Genomic DNA, 22,156 nt, shown 5'->3' with positions numbered 1-22,156 from the left:
ATGTTCTCATTGCTTTTGAATTTTTACATTGCTTTCGTAATTCACTAAGTACAGAAATAATTTCAATGTGTAACACATTAAATGAGACTTTTGTTGTTTATATAGTATAGAAATAATTTAAATATGTTGCATTATTTATACAAAACTGAAGAAACTTAACAAATCCTTGATTTGATCAATTTTTTGTATCAGAGAAAAACGAAATTTTAGTAATTCGTATACCCTCTTTTGGCTTTCAATACGGCTTTATTGCGTCTTGGCATGCTATTTACTCAATTTTTGCACTGTTCAGGCTTAATTTTTTTCCAAGCGACTTTTACTTTTGACCATACTTCAATAATACATTTCGATTTATGATCGAAATTGACAACTTCTTTTTTCAGTAAACTCCATAGTTTTTCTATTGGTTTCAGATCGGCGGACTATGGGGTATGTCTAAAAAAGTAAATCCATGAACTTAAAACCATTCTTTAGTTATTTTTTTCTGACTTTTAGTGTTGTTTTACTTGCTAAAAAATGACTTCTTTTGCGTTCTTATTCCGATTTTGGAACCCTACTTTCTTCTTTGCTTCTCCGTTCCTCCTTTTCCCCTCCCCTGGTCCCACAACCCCGCTTTTACCACTATCACTCAAAACCTTGTTCCTCTTTTCCCTCTCTTATACTCACAATCCTCTTCATCCAATCTTCCCTTATTCCACTCTGATCCATATTCTCTTTTATCTTTTCTTCTATTCCTCTCCTGTCCTCCTCACCTATCGTTCAGATGCAACCTTCCAACAAATGCTCACACGTCTCTCTCTCCCACCCGCACACCCTGCATCGTTTCCTCTCCTCCTCCTCCTCCTTCCAGTATCTCCCTTCCCTCATCTCATTCCCTAATCTGAATCTCGCCACTCTTCTCTTCCTCTCTTCACTCCATTTGCTTTCCAAATTTTTCGGTAACTCCTCCGCTATAACTAGTCTGTACCATTTATTATATCTGGAGCTTTGCTCCTTCTTCCACCTTTCATCCTTCTGCCACCTTCGTTCCTCCTTTTCAATCTCTTTTGAACTCTCAACAACCTTCTCCCTGTCCTGCACTATCCACTCTCTAAACCTTGTCCCCCCTTCTTCCTATTTCCACTTCTCCATCTCAGCTTCTCCCCCTTTTTCTCTCTCTCACGCCTCCTTTCAGCATTCTCTCGCCAGCTCATTTCCTTTTCCTCTCCTTAGCTTCTCCTCATACATCTAAACTCTTCTCGCTGCTCTTGTTCCCAGTTAATCTTTTTTTTTCTTCTTCTCTTATCATTAACCCTTGTGTCCTCCAATCTACTTCCAGTGTCCATCTCATTTACCTTTTCTGAACCCTCTCGATCTCTTTCCTCTCCTCGCACCCCCAAATCTCCGCTCCGTAACTTAACACAGTCCACACCAGCGTATCGAAAAACCATATCTTCCTCCCCCAATCCTTGCTGAATATTCTTCTCCCTAATCCCCATACTTGCCTCATTACTGCCCCTGCTTTCTTTACTCTATTCCTCAAGTGTGCTTCCTGTCCTACATTTTTCTGAAAACATAGCCAAAATAACTATACTTCTTCACCTCTTCTATATTCTTCCCTTTCCAATTCCAGTCTATCTCTCTATTTCTTCCCCCTCCTCTCCTAAATCTTAGTATCTTTGTTTTCTTCACATTCACCTCTAACTTTTTCTTATCACAATACTCCTCCATCCTTTTCAGCATGCTTCCCAAATCTTTTTCTTTTTCCGCAAACAAAACCATATCATCCGCGTATGCGAATGAGAGAATCCTCTTCTCTCTTACCCTTACACCACCCTATCTTCCTTTCATCAATTCCTCCTCTAAATCTGCTGTCAATATGTTGAAGGGTATCGGACTCATTGGACATCCCTGTCTGATCCCTTTTGTCGTCCAGATTTTATTCCCTTCCACCCCTCCCATTGAAAAATTAGTATAAGTTTCTTAAATACGCAAATATTACAATTCTTAATAGGTATAATTTTCTTATATGCGATTTGAAATGTGACAGTAATTTACTTGTTTTTAAATGGCATTTGTCAGCTTCATTTGTATTCAACAATGTTCTCAACTCTTTTTCTCTAATGTATCTTGTAATACTTCTTTTTATTTTCTAAATAATTCAGACAATACAATTAATATATATTATCTTTGTATTTTATAATTATTAATTTTAATATTTGGGAAATAAAGAAAATTATATTAATTTTTCTATAAAATAGAATGTGTTGTGCTAACTACGTGTTTGATTAATTTTATTCTAATCCCTTCTTTCTCATCCCCAGTAACTAATTACCAGAGGACTCTTAATTGAGGAGTCTAGGCCGTAACAGGTAGGTCTGACAAATAATAACGCAGAGTTATAATAAAAAAAGTAAGATGTAATATTTATTATAAGTGTAGGAAAAATTGGTATTTAGTCATTTCATCTTCAGTTATATATATGTAAGAGTGCGAGTGTATGGTGTACATGGAAGTGGTTGATGAAAGATTTGTAGCAATATGGATATGAGTATGAGTACACGCAGCGATATGGATACGAGTGCATGTGGCAAGAAAGAAAAACGTACGATATTGGCTGACGTCATCGTTTCTAAACACCCCGAAATCTCTCGAATGTTCCCGAACCGGAAATCGGGAAGAAGTCTTTTTGTTTGACCGATTAGGAATAGTCTGAAGATTTCTAGAATGATCAACGGAAGTGATAGGACCATTGGTGGGGTGAATGCATATATAAGCGCGGTGAAGAGGGCGGTCCTGGGCCCTTCTTGATTCGGTGTGACGAGTGAGTGTTATACGAGTGTGGTACGGTTTCTACTTACTTTTTTCTTTCGGTCTTTATCTTAAACCTTAAAACTAAGGCTTTGTTATATTATAATAAACATTTCTTTTGTTTCGATTCAATAAAATCTTATATATATATTTTTCTGTCTGTCTGAAACCACGCCAACCACCACACCATCACCCCTACATAAGATTCGTTAAAAGTAATTTACTGCACAGCTAACCCAGTGAACACAAGACCTTAAAATGATATCACACATAGGTCATACAGTGATCTTCAAATTTTTTCGTAGACATGACGTAATGGTAACTTATTTAGACCCTCAATATAAAGTCATATGTTCCGACTTAAAAATAAGGTAATAATCCCATCATATTTTTACAGCAAAAAACGAAAGGTTGAAATGTTTTTTTTTTTAAAAACTTTGTATTTTGAGACTATAAATTAAGTATATAATATTGTAAAATTGTTTAATTGCAATTATTTATTTAAAAAAAAAAATATTAGAAATTTTTTTCAATTAAATAAAAAAAATAGGAAACTAACTCAGCTTACTCTTGGACTGGCAGGGATAATCGCAGATTTAGACAAAGTTTCTTTTCTAGAAAATAAAAAAAAATGAAAAATGGCGAACTTCAAGAAAATAACGGGTTTTTTCAAAATAAATGAGAAAATTTTATGGATTTTATAATTTTGAAATTTTTTAGTATTTTTTTCTGAGAAGTACATTTAAAACAAATATTTAAAAAAAAACGTTCCAATAGATTGAATTTTAAAGAAGTTATAGCCATTTCAAAAAAAGAGCCATTTTTTCAAAAATTAAAAATTTTTTTTGGGTTTGGTAAAAAAAATTGAAAAAAATTTAAAAATTGTTTTTGATAGGGTAGCATAGGATAAAAAACTTTCAGCCAAATCGAAAGGGGTCAGGGTCAAAAGTGACCGATTTAACGTGGAATGCCCCGTATATATATATATATATATATATATATATATATATATATATATATATATATATATATCATCAAACCTTCATGTATACTAATTTCTGTCTCTGAATATCATTTAAACGCTTAATTTAATCGCCAAAACATAAGACACCATTTTTATAGAGCAGTTAATTTCCTACAAAAACCGGTACTACGGTGAGACAACTAAAAGACTGGGAGATCTTTTCAAAGCGACTGGAAAGAGACTTTTACGGGCTCCAGAAACAGATGTGGCGATTCATAAGAAACCAATAGAAAGAAACAATCGAGTTAATACCCGCTAGTCAAATTAGTAAAGAAACGTGGATCAGTTACCTTAAAGACCTATATAAAGGTGCACCCATGCAACAACCAGCACCGAGTGTGGTAACAGAAAATCAGATATCAATAAATGAGTCGGACATAAAAAAAGCACTAAATAAGCTCAAAAATAGGAAAAGTCCGGGTCAGGATGATATCACTAACGAACTGCTCAAGTATGGCTGCGAAAGATTGCTTCAGGAGTAAACGGTCTTAACACAAAAAATTTTTGAACAACAAAAAATTCCCGACGAGTGGCGGACAAGTACAACAATTCTTCTCTTTAACACTTAGCCGACCACGCGCGCCGCAGCGAACTGTACGGTTTCCACCACGCTCGAGCAACCAAAACTACGCTGTCCACCACGCATTATTCGCAAGTGACACGTACTGATATGCGGTATTTGAAATCAAAGTAGTTTAAAAATTATTTGTGTCATTTATATCTTGGGGTAACAATTTTATTTAACGATTTCACATATTGTTTATACAAAATACCAACATATATATTTTTCCCGATAATTCTTAGGTTTGTTTATGGTTTTATGGCCCTCCTAAACTTTCCCTTTAGTTTCTGAATAGAGTTCTTCTTTCCAAAAAATAAAATGTAACAAAAAGAACTGAATACTAGTTTTCTTTCCTACACTATAAAGATAATTAAACGAAAAAAAACGCGTTCCTAAGATCACTATGGGAGATCTCCCTGATCGGTCGGGCACCGATCTACATTGAAACGAGGAGATCTCCCCGAGTGGTCGGCTAAGTGTTAAGAAAGGCGACAAGAATTACACCCGCGAATTACAAGGGAATAAATCTACTGTCCTCCACCCTGAAATAAGTGACCAAAGTCATAACGAACCTGATAAACGAGCGAATCACATTAGCAGATGAGCAACAAGGCTTCCGAACTGGACGATCATGCACAGATGCAGCGTTTGTGATCAGGCAAATAATAGAAAAGTCCATAGAATACAATAAACCAGCATTTTTCTGTTTTATAGATCTAGAAAAGGCGTTCGACCGGATACAGCTGGAGGATATAGTGCACCTTCTATATGACAGACAAATACAGAGTAACATCATCAAAACTATCGAAGACATCTATCGGAATAATCGAATACAGGCAAAGATAAACAACGAACTCAAAGAACTCATAACGGTGAAAAGAGGTATTCGACAGGATGACTTACTAAGCCCCCTTACTTTTTAACATTATAATAGACGAAATCATAAAGAAAATGCGCGAACCAAAAGGATATCGAATGGAGAACCGTGAGATAAAAATCTCGTGTTACACCGATGTTGCAGTCCTGATAGCAGAAAATGAGGATGACCTGCAAAGGCTCCTGTATACGTTCAACATAATTGCCAAGACACTCGGAATGTCTATATCAACATCCAAGACTAAATGCATGACTACATCTAAAACACCCCTAAGATGTAAATTAGTTGTCGATGACAAAATAATACAACAAGGGATAGAATTCAGCTACTTAGGCATAAAAGCTTCGAGCTTCGGTGAAATAGAGTCAGAAGTAAGAGGACAAGCCATTAAGGCAGCTAGAACAGCCTCTCTATTAAACGACACCATATTAATTAATTATTAACGATACAAGCATCTATGAATAGATGCAAAAGCGCGTATATACAAAACCGCTATAAGGCCTATACTAACATATGCGGCAGAAACAAGACCTGAAACATCTAAAACACGCCAAATCATGGAAGTAACTGAAATGAAGATAGTTCGCAGAATAGCTGGGAAATCACTATGGGACAGGGTAAGAAGCAAAGGCCTTAGGAAAGCATGCCAGATCGAGAACATCAACGACTGGATATTAAGCAGAAAAGTAGAGTGGAATGACCACATCACTCGCATGACTGATGACCGAGTGGTCAAAATATCCCAAGATAAGTCACAATAAAGACGAAGAGTTGGAAGACCTCGAAAGCGCTGAAGCGACAGCAGTGATCCCATTCGTACGATAATTATCGCACACGTCACATATTGTGCACCATTGTACGATCGTAAATCCAACTTGTACGATAATTTACGATAATTCGATATGTAAATATAATTTTCGGTATGTCTCGATTTTGTTTTTGTTTTGATTGCAGCCCAGCGCTCGCTCAGCTATTTATGTATCGTTGCATCGAAAAGTTTGAAGTTCGAAAGTTGATATCTACTACTCGGTATGCGGTATTCGGATGGTCATAACATACATAGTCGCATAGCAGCATCAGAGCAGCATCGCAGCAGCATCGCAGCATCATAGCACATAGCATTAGCATAGTCGAAAAGAAGGATCGAAAAAATCAAATCGAAAAAAACGACAAGACAAGATCGTGAAAATATACTTTTTTTACTTTTTTTGCACTTTTGCATAAAAAAAAACCAAGTCAAAAACTTATTTTTCTGTGCGTACGATAATTTTACGGCACTGTGTCAATCAGACAAGCAAAAGTGTCTGGGATCACTGAGTGACAGTCTGACTATATGAAGCGTGTCGCGATGAAGAACAGGCATTGTACCTACTTTAATGAAAAAATTAGAAGAAAAAATTTCTCATTATACACGTTGATGTATTTTTATGTTCTTTATTAATTAAAGGCTGATAATAAATTTAAATAACAAGAAAATTCGTATTCGATTACAGATTGAATATTGTTAATTTTTTTTAGTTACAAAAGTAAAAATGCATTATACATGCATATCTATATATGTCTCTTATTTAATTCTATCCTAATCAGTGGAATATATTTTGACATTAGCAACTACAAATATACAATTTCAAGATTACAAACAAAAAATAAAACAAAAAAGAAAAGAAATGTTGACAATTAACGATAAATCAGATAATATGACAAAAAAAAATTATGCCCTTTATTTTAATTAAATAAACATATTGTTTATTTTAATTTATAGTTTATGTAATATCAGAATTCGTAGTCTTAAAATTTATATTTTATATACGTAATAAAAAATGTGTAATTCATTTTATTATATTTTTTAGCTTTTTTTAATAGTCGAAATATTATAAAATTCAATAGAAATTCATAATTAATTAAATATATGTAATAAGAAAGATAATCTAGATGAAGATTTAGTTTTTACACAGAAAATCAAAAAAAAATGAAAACTAACCAATCAGCTTGCAGAATTTAGGCGTTATTTTTTTATTGACAGCACTCTTAGAAACATTGAGATCGTGTAAAAGAAAATAACGGTTCAATCCAGCTTGAACGGGTCGTAAATGCAGTTGTTTCACTTACTCATGAATATTTTTATTGCACATTATTGACAACTATTTTAGTCCTTCGTAGATATTTATTATAATACTTTTTTATTTTATAATTAATTAACAGTAATCCTTATGTATAGTATATTACTTTATATAATCCTTATATAAAGTAAACAGTTTTCCTGTTTCAGGCTGGACTTTAAAAATGAAATGTAGATAAGTGCTGATATTCCCAAGGTGTCGAGGTAAGCGCCAAATCATTTTCTGTTTTATTGTTACGATATGATCGTTCTCCTACGCTTTTCGCCTCCTTTCTTCTATTTTGACAACAACAGGTCCAAAGAACGATTTTTAGCTGATGGTTCCTTTTTGAATGAGTGACTGAAAGTAATATCTGGCTTATAATCGGGTTTTTCTTACTAAATTCGCTCTGCCGCCAGCAAGATTAATACTGGAGTAAAAAAAGTCACGTGTACGTGACAGCGGCTGGCAGTGTTAACATTATGTACTGTTCGTAAAGCTGTTCACATATGAAAATAGAAATGCAAGTTATAAATACGCCATTATATATGCATATGCAAGTATTAGGGGGACCGAAAAGAATCAAAATTTGTCTTTGATTACGAAATAAATAATATATTTATAGATAATTTCCATCCTCTTCTAACACTTTACGCCATAGACGAGGCAGTAGTTCGATATTATTTTTAAAAATTGATACTTTATTAAAAAAAATTTCCAAACAGGTATTCACTTCTCCAACATTGTTAAAGTTTTGTTCTCTTAATATACGTTCTAACAAATAGAAAAGGCCTTTCGACGGCAAGAGATCTGCTGAATAGGGTGGATAAGGTAAAAGTTCCAATCCAAGCTCCGTTATTTTTCTCTGTACTACTTCTGAGGCATTTCGCCCTGCGTTATCTTGTTGAAGGATCCTGTTTTTTCCATTGACCAAAACAGATCCTTTTTTTATTAACTCATGTTTCATTCGTTCGAGTTGTTCGCAATACATTATAGTTGTAACGGTCTGACCAGGCTCGAGCAATTCATAGTGTATGATTCCCAAAGTATCCCACCACACACAAAAAAGTCTCTTCTGTATTATTAGTGATGGTTTAGGTGTCGAAACAGATGCTTCTCCCGAAGAAAGCAATTGTTTTTCTTGTACAGAAAAGTTGCATACTACCCACTGCTCATATCCAATAATCAGTCGTTGGAAAAACGGATCGGCTTCATGCCGAGACAAAAGAGACGCGCAGATGGTACGCCGTTGATCGAGCACCGTCTCCATCAATTCTTCAGGAACCCACACTCCTTTCCACCACACTCTTCCTATGCTATGAAGATCTTTATGAGTTGTCCTCACTGAAACGCCCATCTTCAATGATAATTCTGTAATTGTTTGACAAGGATTTGAGTCCATCAACTCCTTCAAAAACTCCAACTTATCAGAATTTTCCATTTGTGGAGCATCTTCAAGATTCCTATTTCCATTTCGAAACTTACGAAACCATGCATAACAGTTCCTTATTGTCAAAACTACCCCATAAGTATCGTTAATTTTGTTCACTGCTTCGAAACAGTCTATTCCTTGATCGAACAAAAATAGCATACAATGACGTAAGTGTGCTTCTCCTATCTTTGGCCTTGACATATTTCCTCCTTGGTAGAACAAGAATTTGTTAACCGGAAAATACAATTTACAACCAAGATTGAACGTAATAACAAAATTTCCGTGTTTACAGGACCGTGTTTTGACATGAACCAAATGTAAATGAGTTCATCGAAGAAATTCTGATTACAGTTGATCCTTCTAATACATGTAAATACAAAAATAAGATTGAGTAAACATACTCCTGTAAATTTAAATTTTTTTGATAAAGTTTACAAACTAAATCAATATAGTTTATCTTTAAACTAACGTTATTTCAAATATTATTATTATTACATCTATGAAATATTCTAAATAAAACTAGTACGAAAATATTAGAAAAATAAATTGTTATTTATAATATATGTTTTAATTTTTTGTTTACAGTTTTATTAATCCTTTAAAGCAGTTTTTTTTCTTTAAACCGGCTAAAATATCTTTTTTTTTTAAATAAGAAAAATTCTGTTTCGGGCATTGTCTTTGCTAAAAAATTGAAAAAATACAAAATTAAACAAAATTTTTATAGCACTGTGACGTCCCAGAAGGGGATGTCAACGAACAAGAACAATTTCAAAGATAATTTCTTTTGACTCGGTCACGCCACCAGCGTTTACTCGGTCAAAGGAAGATGTGCCCTGTTTTGGGTCAATCTGTAAAGCCAGACTTTACCCGGGATCTGGGCTAAGAGAGAGAGTAACCCACCAAACGAGTAAATGATAGTGTTTTACCCGATGTTACTATTGCTTTAAGATGTTTAAGATTTCCTGGAAGATGGCCCTTCCTTGGTCGTTTGATCGTCAGACCCCTGAAGCTGCTCGGGTTCCGTAGTGCTAGCGCCGTGTAGTCAGGCAACAGGATTGGTGTATGATGAGGAAATTAATTCAACTTTGCACAAACACTTCCAATTTTACGAAAATAACAGTATATTACTAAATAAAGTTAAAATTACACAAGATCTTTATTAACAGTAAAGCAAAATAAAGTACTAATATGGCTAAGTTAGAAGTTAAGTTTAGTCGCGAAGAGTAAGTAAACGATAGATGCTGTAAATCGCTAACAAAGTAAAGGCTAATTTTAATGCGAACTCTACTGCGGAATATGGTAGACTGCCGGCAGGGAAGAACACAGTTTTTCCCGTCGGGCCCAATCCGAAAGGGTGGGAACACCTCCCACTTGCGCAAAATACCTCCCTCACTACCCACTTTCATTCGGTAAACTGCAAATTTTGGGATATTACATGCTGCTGACTACGATTCCTCGAAATGGAAAAATATCAGTTTCTATCGACTGTGGATTCTGTTAATTCAGAAAAATATCGTTTTTCGTCTAAACAGATATCAGTTACGGTTACCCGTAGATTTTACTAAAAGTCACGCGCGTTCTATCTTTGAAGCGTGATCTCAACTATAGTCAGCAAGAAAGTGGATACTGTAGGACTGCAAAAGTCTACCCTTTACTTACTCTTTCACGATCATGAACGACAATGGATCCCTGCCATCACATTTACGTGTGATCAACTAATGCCAATATCGATGGTCGTTCATGAAAGTGGTTATAAGACAAAATTAGGAGTACAATTTTACAAGGTACGAATATAGCTAAATAGTAATCGACCAACGACTTACAAATAGGACACTCGCACAATTGGCGCAGCAAAGTTCGAAATTAGTCGTCACTGGGACGTGACACCTCCCCCCTTAAAGAGAAGCGTTAGGGAATTTATTCCCTAGGGCTTCGCCACCCGCGGATTTTCTGAAAGAGTTCATTGTCCATTTGGAACCGCACTTGCTTACCGGATGTATAGTCGGTTTGGGAGCTGCTTGTGGCCCTCAACGTTTGAGGTCTGTCAGCCACGCTGCAGGTTGGTTGTTGCTGCCCCGTGCAGATTTCTCGAAGTTCAGTTCCCTCTTCCATTTCCGATGTAGATTTAAAGTCTCTTCTGGTCTTCAAGTGGAGGAGTAATCCAGTTATTGAGCCCCAAATAGCACCTAATAGGTGTATGCTCCACCCATACACTGTGTGTAAGGCGTAGCCACGCAGAATAGAGTCGATCACTAACTTAACTAGTTTGAATATAAATACAATGCCCAATATTGCAGCACTGACTGACCCGAACTTCAAAAGTCCGTTCCACACTCGTGACGTTACACTTTCCGCAAATTTGTTTATATCATGCTCACTCACAAAGTTCATTAGGTTCAAAGTTTCTGTGGGCACCTTTTGTCCTGCTGCTCCCCTGGCAATCGTGTTTAATATAGAAGGTTGTTCCACGGGAAACATTACGTGGTCTCTTAAGTTGTCCAAATCGGCCTGCGAGTAGATTCCACTCGTAGCCAAGGATCCTGCATCGGTATATTTCCACAACATTTCCGTGCTTGGTTGCAAAATTTGTGGATCCCCCACGTAAGTTGGTTTGGGTAGCAGCTGGTACCGTCAAGATCCGTAAAAACTACCAGGTTGTCACGTCTCAAATATAGTGAGTCTCTTGTTTCTTTTATATTATTTGTCAGCATTCCTAAGTTCGCGTCTAGCCTTGTCGGTGTCTGTTCGTCACTGTCAGCAGAATCGCTGTTGCCTTCAACGTCAGAGTGTACGTCACTTATCTTATCACTAACAGCGGAGGTCGACGTCACGTCAGAGTCATCTGTCTCGTCAGATGCTGTGTCAGGTTCCCAGTCTTCGTCATCTTTCGTTGTGCGTCTGGTATTGAATCGCACCGGACTGTCATCCGAATCACCTGCATATATAGGGAGTACGTTTTTCGTCTCCATCGGATTTCGGGATAAAGCGTCAGCATTGGCATTTGCAGTGCCGGGTTTATACACAATTTTAAAAGAATAATCAGCTAATTTAAGACACCATTTTGTAAGTCGCGAAGTTGGGTCCTTGATCGATTTTAACCAAACTAAGGGTTTGTGATCGGTTATCAAAGTAAATTCTCTGCCATACAAATAAGGCCTAAAATAATTTACTGCGTACACTATTGCCAAAAGTTCTCTTTCAATCGTAGAGTAATTCTTTTCTGCTTTGTTCAAAATTCGCGAGCAGTATGAGATCGGTAAATCCTTTCCAACAGGACCTTGGCTCAAAACGGCACCAATTGCATAGCCGGATGCGTCTGTTGTTACGTTAAAGGGCAAGGCAAAATTTGGGTACTGTAAGATCGGTTCCTTGCACAAGGCTTCACGTAGCGAACAAAATGCACTTTCTTGGGTAACTCCCCAGCAAAATGATGCATCTTTTTTTAGTAAATCCGTTAATGGTTTTGCTACTTTAGAGAAGGCAGGAATAAACCTCCTATAATATCCGGCAAGTCCTAAAAATTGGCGAACTGATTTTGCGTTACTCGGACGCGGAAATTCCCTGACAGCTTCTAGTTTCTTTGGATCTGGTTTTACACCGTTTTCCCCAATGATATGTCCTAAATAAATTACTTCCCGTCTTAGAAATTCACACTTATCGGGTTGTAATTTCAAATTTGCTTTACGAAGTCTTTGCGCGAGTCTATTAAACTTTGCCTCATGTTCGCTAAGTGACCTTGCGTAAAGAACGACATCATCTAAATACACAAACATTTCCTCGCCCTGCAAACCGGTCAAGACATGATCCATCATCCTTTGAAAGGTTGCTGGAGCGTTTTTCAAGCCAAATGGCATTCTGCTGAATTCGAAATGACCATACGGGGTCGAGAAAGCTGTCTTTTTCGCGGTCATCCGGATGCACTTTAATTTGGTGAAATCCGGATTTCAAGTCAAATGTCGAAAAGTATTTTGCCGCGCCGAGTTGATCCAAAATTTCGGTTATGTTGGGTAAGGGATACGCGTCTCCTACTGTTTTTTCATTCAAGTTTCGATAATCGATCACCATCCGCCATTTAGGATTTCCCTTGGAATCCGCCTTTTTGGGTACAATCCATATCGGAGAATTGTACGGTGAGAGGGATGGTCTAATTATTTCGTCTTTTAGCAACTCAGACGTCTGTTTCTTAACTTCTTCCTTGTGAACCGGAGGGAATCTGTACTGTTTAGTATGCACCGGGACATTGTCACTCGTAGTGATCTTGTGTTGCAAAATATCGGTGCTTCCCAGAGGTTCGCCTGGCAAATGGAAGATATCGGCGTTTGCAGCAATTAATTTTGAAACAGACTCTGCCTCTTCCGTATTCAGGTGTTCAAGACGGAGGAGGGATTTAACGAATTCCGCTCGAGAGGATGCTGGGGTAAATTCAGATTTTGGAGCATCTGTTTTGGGAGCCGTGTTTGCGGAAGTAGAGGCAAAAATTGCATGTATTGCATTCACGTATTTGTATGGATCGGAATCAGGAACTTCGGATATAGGATCAGAGGTATTGGATACCGAATTTGAAAGAGTTTCAATATTATAATCCAATAATTCTAACGTCGGAATTGCTAATGAGACGGACTCTGAAGTCGTGTTTGATACTTTAAAGTATGCTTTTCCGTTTCTATTTCTCACTAAGGCTTCACCACCGTAGATTCCAGGTGGAAATCGCAAACGAGGGATATACCCTTCCTTAACCTCAGTGTTCGCGACGTAGCAGTAACAAATTTGTGAAGTTCGCGACGGAATACAAATACCTTTGTCGGTTACGAACGGAATCGTTTTATTGCAAAATTTGAGACATTCGTTCGTATAATCAACGGTAGCAGATTTCAACCGTAGGAACTCGTTCCCCAAAATACCATGTGACTGAATAGGAAAATTTTCTCTGACCAAGTGAAATTTAACATCTTCTCCAAATATGCTAATTTTTACAGTACCAAGGGTATCATGTTTCTGTGGAGAGATGCCCGTTACCTGTATCGTTTCGTCAGTGTTTATCTTGGTCGTTATGCGTAATACATTAACCTTAATCAAATTTACGTCAGCGCCAGTGTCGATCATAAGTGTCACGGTACCAGTCAACTGTCTGGAAGTACACGTGACCACAGGAGAGCCATCAACCGGTTCATATTTCATTTGTCTAATTTTGATTGTCCCGGTTTTGATTGCGGAGTTTGGGGACGCGAATTGGGAGAAGGGGGGACGGTGTGCGTCCGCTGCCGTACCCCTTTCCTCGTTTCCCTGATTTTGCAATTTTCGTTTTTCACTATTGAATTTTAATTTTCGACATTCATGTTTCCAATGTCCCATCTTTTTGCAATAATTACAGCGTTGATTCCGTCGTTGTCCCAATTTCGGTTTCGAGTTTGGCGAATTTCTACCGGACTCGTTTGAACTAACATATTTTTTCCTATTCCAGCAATTAAGCTCCAAATGACCCTGCTTATTGCAGTGTCTGCAAACAACTACTTCCCTAATTGGTCTTACATTAGCAACGCGACCCCTTAAAGATGAGGAGGCCGCTCTCCTCGCGTCGTCCTCAACTTGCTTATTTATTCGAAGTAAACAAATTAGGGCAGAGCTAAAATCGGTATACCGCTCAAATCGCAACGCGGTACGATATTCGGATGGAAGCCCGCGGATAAAGGCATCGAGGCCTTCCTCCTCTATTTTATGCTCCATTGATCGTTCCAACCGACCTACCCGTTTTGATTCTTCGTCGATTATTGACTGAGTCAGATCACGAACACGGCTGAAATAGTCAAGGACATGTTCTCCTGGTTTTTTAAATTCTGTTGCTAATTGTCCCCGATAATAATTCGAACCATGTGCCGGCAAAAATGCGTCCTTTAGGCGCTCTATGAGCTGTTCTACCTTAGTTATTTTCAAATTTTCAACGACAACGTATGCGTGTCCGCTTAGTTTTGATATTAGCAGTCTAGTGAGGGAAACTTCCATTTCGTGAGTATATTCCTCGGGCAACGATTCAAGGGCCCTTTTACACGCCCTTGCAAACTGAGAAACAGAAATATTGTGCCCGTCAAATTTTGGTACTGCTTCTGCTACTTCGCGAAGTTTCACTGAAGTATGCACGGTACGCGGAGCTGGACTGGGCGGACGAGTTGCAGCTACTGTCTCTCTCAAAAATTCTAACTCTTTTCTTAAGCGTTCATTTTCTGCTTTCAGTTCGCTGTCATTTCCTATTACAGTGAGAGAGTTCCGGCGCGTAGGGGCTGGTCGCGGAGAGCTAGGTCGCGATATCTCGGGTGTTTTAGGACCTGCAACTAATGAATCTACCGGAGTTCGCACGCGTTCAAAACCCCCGAAAACCCCCGAAATCTTCGCCAACTGATCTGCGAATAGCAATCTCCCTAAGTTCCAATCTACGTTCCTTACGCGTCAATTCTTTTTTTAGAAGTTCTAATTCGCTCTCCCTTTTGTCTAATTCACTCTGTCTTTTGAGTGAGTCCATCTGCATTTTGGTAAGCTGCTCCTGAACCAAAAGGATTTCCTCCATTTTCTTTCTTAAGGACACCTCTTTTTCTGTTACTTCCCCATATTCAACCGACCCGGCGTCAGACAAGGGAGTTTCAGGCCTAGCACCTAAGCGGTCTGTTGCCATTTTGGATAATTTTATAACAAGATCTTTTAATTGCGAATAAACGAATATTACGATCTCGCACCAAGGACTCCAAGCCAAACAAGGTTACTATCTCTCTCCTTTTCAATCCCACCGCTGCCACCAAATTTTTCTTCCTGTGACGTCCCAGAAGGGGATGTCAACGAACAAGAACAATTTCAAAGATAATTTCTTTTGACTCGGTCACGCCACCAGCGTTTACTCGGTCAAAGGAAGATGTGCCCTGTTTTGGGTCAATCTGTAAAGCCAGACTTTACCCGGGATCTGGGCTAAGAGAGAGAGTAACCCACCAAACGAGTAAATGATAGTGTTTTACCCGATGTTACTATTGCTTTAAGATGTTTAAGATTTCCTGGAAGATGGCCCTTCCTTGGTCGTTTGATCGTCAGACCCCTGAAGCTGCTCGGGTTCCGTAGTGCTAGCGCCGTGTAGTCAGGCAACAGGATTGGTGTATGATGAGGAAATTAATTCAACTTTGCACAAACACTTCCAATTTTACGAAAATAACAGTATATTACTAAATAAAGTTAAAATTACACAAGATCTTTATTAACAGTAAAGCAAAATAAAGTACTAATATGGCTAAGTTAGAAGTTAAGTTTAGTCGCGAAGAGTAAGTAAACGATAGATGCTGTAAATCGCTAACAAAGTAAAGGCTAATTTTAATGCGAACTCTACTGCGGAATATGGTAGACTGCCGGCAGGGAAGAACACAGTCTTTTCCCGTCGGGCCCAATCCGAAAGGGTGGGAACACCTCCCACTTGCGCAAAATACCTCCCTCACTACCCACTTTCATTCGGTAAACTGCAAATTTTGGGATATTACATGCTGCTGACTACGATTCCTCGAAATGGAAAAATATCAGTTTCTATCGACTGTGGATTCTGTTAATTCAGAAAAATATCGTTTTTCGTCTAAACAGATATCAGTTACGGTTACCCGTAGATTTTACTAAAAGTCACGCGCGTTCTATCTTTGAAGCGTGATCTCAACTATAGTCAGCAAGAAAGTGGATACTGTAGGACTGCAAAAGTCTACCCTTTACTTACTCTTTCACGATCATGAACGACAATGGATCCCTGCCATCACATTTACGTGTGATCAACTAATGCCAATATCGATGGTCGTTCATGAAAGTGGTTATAAGACAAAATTAGGAGTACAATTTTACAAGGTACGAATATAGCTAAATAGTAATCGACCAACGACTTACAAATAGGACACTCGCACAATTGGCGCAGCAAAGTTCGAAATTAGTCGTCACTGGGACGTGACAGCACCATAGAATAAAATGCCGATTGAGTTAACTCGTGCGGTGTTAACTTAAAGGGCTAAGCTATCATTTTAGTTTTTTTAAAATCACTTGTTTTTTCACTTATGGTATTATCATCATAAGTATTTGGGAGCATTCGATGAGTCTCAGCAGCAGATTTGTTTGTATTGTTTATTTTATGACGCCTATGATCTATTTATTTCGACTACTGCTTACTGTTAAAACCAGCCATAAAAATAACGGCGGAAGCGAGTCATGACCGACTCATCGCTGATCGTGTGTATAGTCCAGTGATCCCAGAAACTTTTGCTTGTCTGTTCGACATAGTGCCGTACAATTATCGGGTTCTCAGTAAAATTATCGTACGCACAGAAAAAAAGTTTTTCACTAGGTTTTTTTTAATGCAAAAGTGCAAAAAAAAGTATATTTTCGCGATCTTGTCTTGTCGTTTCTTTCGTTTTGATTTTTTCGATTTTTTCGATTTTTTCGATCCTTTTTTCGACTATGCTAATGCTATGTGCTATGATGCTGTGTGATGCTGCGATGCTGCTTTGATGCTGCTTTGCGACTATGTATGCTATGACCATGAGTAGTAGATATAAACTTTTCGAACTTCAAACTTTTTGATGCCACGATGCATATATAGCTGAGCGAGCGAGCGCTGCGCTGCAATCGAAACAAAAACAAAATCGAAACATATCGAAAATTATATTTACATATCGAATTATTGTAAATTATCGTACAAGTTGGATTTTCGATCGTACAATGGTTTACATTATGTGACGTTACGATAATTATCGTACGAATGGAATCACTGGTATAGTCAGTGAAGCCAGATTGCGAACATTTCTACCCCTTCTCTCGAGCCCAGCACACCTCGCACACAGCAAAATTTACGTGTCGGCGTATCGGAAAACCGAAAGAAGCCAAGGGAAGCCGAGGTAGCTGCGCGACAGAGCAGAAATACATGGACATAATACACATTTGAACAATGTGTAAAACAATGTGTAAAACAATGTGTAAAAAAATGTGTAAAAAAATGTGTAAAACAATGTGTATTGTGTCCAGGTATTTCTCCTCTGTCGCGCAGCTAACCTCGGCTTCCCTCGGCTTCTTTCGGTTTCCCGATACACCGACACGTAATATTTCGTTGTGTGCAAAGCGTGCTGGCCTCGAGAGAAGGGGTAGAAATGTTCTACGATCTGGCTTCACTGATCGTGTGTATAGATCTCAATGATAAAGCTTTGGTTATCTCCATCGGAACACGCCTGGCTGTGGAAATTGATACTTGACGAGCAGGGCAGCCACACATATGTAGCGGTACGACCGATGGTCGCGCCATCTAACTTACTAGAAGGCTAGGGAACCACGCTAGCAAGTGTGGTCACCAGACGAGTACAGTCTGTGCGTAGCCGTTGAGAAGTGTACAAGAAAGAAAAGCAAGTCGCATCCTAACAATAAAAATCATAAAATAAAATTCAGTCTAATATAATCTTTACTCTAGAGAAACCCTCTACAGTAAATTGGTGCCGAAACCCGGGAACGTCCGCGTAAAAAAATAAAAAAATAATACAACAACTAAAATAGAAAAAATAATAAAAAGAAGAACAATGGCGCAACCAACCAGCGAAGCCGACGTGACCCGTGCCGATACAAAGGAAGTCAACGCCAGTGAGTTTAGAAATGTAACGCTTCCAGCTTTTTGGAAAGAGGAACCAAATTTATGGTTCGTAATGTTGGAAAAGGAATGCACGGCGTACAACGTTAAATCGGATGCCGTAAAGTTTTCAGCGGTGATAAGGAATTTGGATACCACGCTGATAAGAGAGGTACACGACATCTTAGCTTCCCCCCCCCCCCCGAGCAATGTACGTATACACATCTAAAGGAAGCCTTAATACACAGACTAACTAAATCCGACGAACAACGGCTAAGGCGATTGTTAATGGGAATTGAGTTAGGAGACAAAAAACCGTCCGAACTTTGGAGAGAAATGAAACGCCTAGCAGGTGATAGTGTTAGCGAAAAAATGCTCCTAACGTTATGGATGCAAAGGATGCCAACCAGGCGTCCAACTAACGAAGGAGATAAAAAACCTAATGCGCGGCAGAAGAAAGTACCGAAGTTTCCGCGGAAGATCCCGAAGTCGAAGCCGATCGTCAAGCAAACACCGAAACAATGACGGCCTATGTTACTACCACTGGAAATTCGCGGAACAATCGTGGAAGTGCAGATCCCCGTGCAAGTGGACAGGCCCGGATAAAAGAAAGCCTTCGGAAAACTAATGCAAGCGTCTCAAATAGAGGCAGTTGACGACGCGACAAGAAACCTGCGCCTCATGGTAAATGATAGGAAAACAGGAGCATGTTTTCTGATAGACACTGGTGCAGACGTCTCAGTGATTCCACGTACTTCGATAAGTGAAACCAAAGACAATACGTGTAAGTTATATGCGGCAAATGGTGCAGAAATAGACACATTCGGAAAAAAACTTTTAAACTTAAATCTTGGACTTCGTCGAGATTTTTCATGGAGATTCATTATAGCGAATGTTTCTAAAGCAATAATAGGCGCCGATTTCTTGCATTTTTATAATTTACTACCTGATTTAAGAAACAAAAAATTGTTGGACGGCAATACATTGCTTTCTAGGAAAGCAGAATTAGTTAATATTGACGTTCCAACCATTTTGACCATTAATTGCAATAGTCCGTATTTAGAACTTTTTAGGGAGTACGCAGATTTAACGAAACTAACTTCAAGGAAACCCATCAGCCACACGGTGAAACATCATATAATCACAAAAGGTCCTCCAATAGCAGAGAGAGCAAGAAGGCTAAATCCGGAAAAACTGCGAATCGCACAAGCCGAATTTCAGCAACTAGTCAACGAAGGAATCTGTCGCCCGTCCAAGAGTCAATGGGCGAGCCCTCTGCATATGGTACCAAAGAAAAACGGCGAATGGAGGCCATGTGGAGATTATAGGCGACTAAATAGCGTTACGGTACCAGACAGGTACCCCATTCCACATGTACACGACGTCACGCAACAATTTCGTGACTGTAATATATTTTCCACAATAGACTTGTCTAGAGCATATCACCAAATTCCGTTGGCTGAGGAAGACATAGAAAAAACAGCTGTAATTACACCTTTTGGTCTGTTCGAATACACAGTGATGCCTTTCGGTTTATATAACGCGGCGCAAACATTCCAAAGGTTTATGAACATAGTATTAAGCAAATTAGATTTTTGTGCCTGTTACATAGATGATATAATTGTAGCGTCTAAAAATAAGGAATCCCATGAAAAACATCTGCGTGCAATATTCGATAGACTTAGGCAATATGGACTAACAATAAACATTTCAAAGTGCAATTTTTTTCAAAATAGCGTAAACTACTTAGGTTATAAGATAGATAATAAGGGTATAGCGCCGTTGGATGAGCGAGTCCACGCTATACAAAACTATACAAAACCAAAGACTGTTTCAGATATGCGACGTTTCCTTGGGGTAGTGAATTTTTATAGGAGGTTCTTACCAAAGGCTGCAGAATAGCTTGATCCACTTAACAAATATATGGTAGGTGCCAAGAAGCACGACAAAAGACTGGTAGAATGGAATCAAGCAGCGGAAGAAGCTTTCAAAAAAGCCAAAGAAGCAATTGCCACAGCAACGTTATTGGCATACCCAAAAGAGAAAGCAGTAATAAAATTAAAGACTGATGCTTCCGATAACGCAATTGGAGCAGTTTTAGAACAATTCTGCGATAACAAATGGGAACCACTAGGATATTTCTCAAGGAAACTAGAAAAAGCGCAAATTAGATATAGTGTGTATGATAGGGAATTATTAGCAATTTATAAAAGTTTAAAGTTTTTCAGATATTTTGTCGAAGGAAGAGAATTAATAATAGAGACTGACCATAAACCACTGTCATACGCTTTTAAGCAAAATACTGACAAAGCAAGCCCAAGACAAGCCAGACAGTTGGATTACGTAGGACAGTTTACTTCCAAAATTGTTTACGTTGCTGGAAAAGACAATGTGGCAGCAGACGCTATGTCAAGACTGGAAACCATAGACATGCCAGTCCTAGTATCAACAGAAGAGCTAATGGCAAAGCAACAAGAGGATGACGAACTAAAGAATATTTTGGCAGAAGAAAAAATGGAACCTGTAAAAGATTTTCCTCGATAGCTCTGATAAGTACATTTATGGCGACATAGTAGGAAAAAGCATAAGACCATACGTTCCAGTCTCTTTACGGAGGCAGATTTTTAAGAACGTACACAATTTGTCACATCCCAGCGGCAGAGTAACAAAACACCTTATAGGAAAAAGCTTCATGTGGCCAAAAATGAACAAAGATATTGCAGAATGGTCAAGTACATGTTTAGCATGCCAAAAGTGCAAAATAAGCCGTCATAACAAACAGGTACCTTCGAAAATAGAAGTACCACAAGGACGTTTCGAACATGTACACATAGATATAATAGGTCCATTACCAACGATTAAAAATATGAGATACTGCCTAACTATGATCAATAGGTTTACTCGATGGCCAGAAGCAATTCCAATGCCAGATACCTCAGCAGATACAGTGGCAACAACATTCTATTCGCAGTGGATTTCGAGATTTGGTTCTCCTATTACAATTACAACTGATCAAGGAACACAATTTGAAAGTCAACTATTTGAAGCATTAACCAAATTAGTCGGAGCGAAAAGAATTAGAACAACAGCATATCACCCTGCATCAAATGGAATGATAGAAAGATGGCATAGATCACTTAAAGCAGCAATAATGTGCCATGAAGAAAAAGACTGGGTAGGAATACTACCAACAGTGCTCCTTGGTCTACGCACAAGTCTAAAGGAAGATATAAAAGCTTCAGCTGCGGAATTGGTATATGGTGAAAACATCAGACTACCAGGAGAATTTTTCCTCAGCGAAGAGCTATTACAAGATCCACACATATTCCTAGAAAAATTAAGACAACATATAAGGCAAAGCAGACCGATACCCACAGCACACCATACCAAAAAGAAACATTTTATTCAGGATAGGTTATATACATGTACGCACATATTTTTAAGGGTCGACGCTGTAAAAAAACCATTAGAAGCGCCTTACGAAGGTCCATACGAAATTATACAAAGACTTACAGATAATATTTTCAAAATTAACTATAAAGGAAAACATATAAATGTATCTATAGAAAGACTAAAACCAGCGTTCGTCGAAAAAGATTGCAATACCGATTCGTATGTACCAATTAAAACTTATTAGGTTAGGATAGAGATAATGCAATATTTTTATATATCTTTATATATTTTTATATTTTTATATACTAGTAAACATCTATAATTTTAAGTTTCGCATTTTATGTAATAAGAAAAAATGCTCCGAAG

The sequence above is a fragment of the Polistes dominula genome, unplaced genomic scaffold, assembly GCF_049000335.1.
Source record: "Polistes dominula isolate Pdom_NZ unplaced genomic scaffold, Pdom_raw_medaka contig_363, whole genome shotgun sequence".
Classification (NCBI taxonomy): Eukaryota; Metazoa; Arthropoda; class Insecta; order Hymenoptera; family Vespidae; genus Polistes; species Polistes dominula.
Note: the sequence above shows the minus strand (reverse complement) of the source record.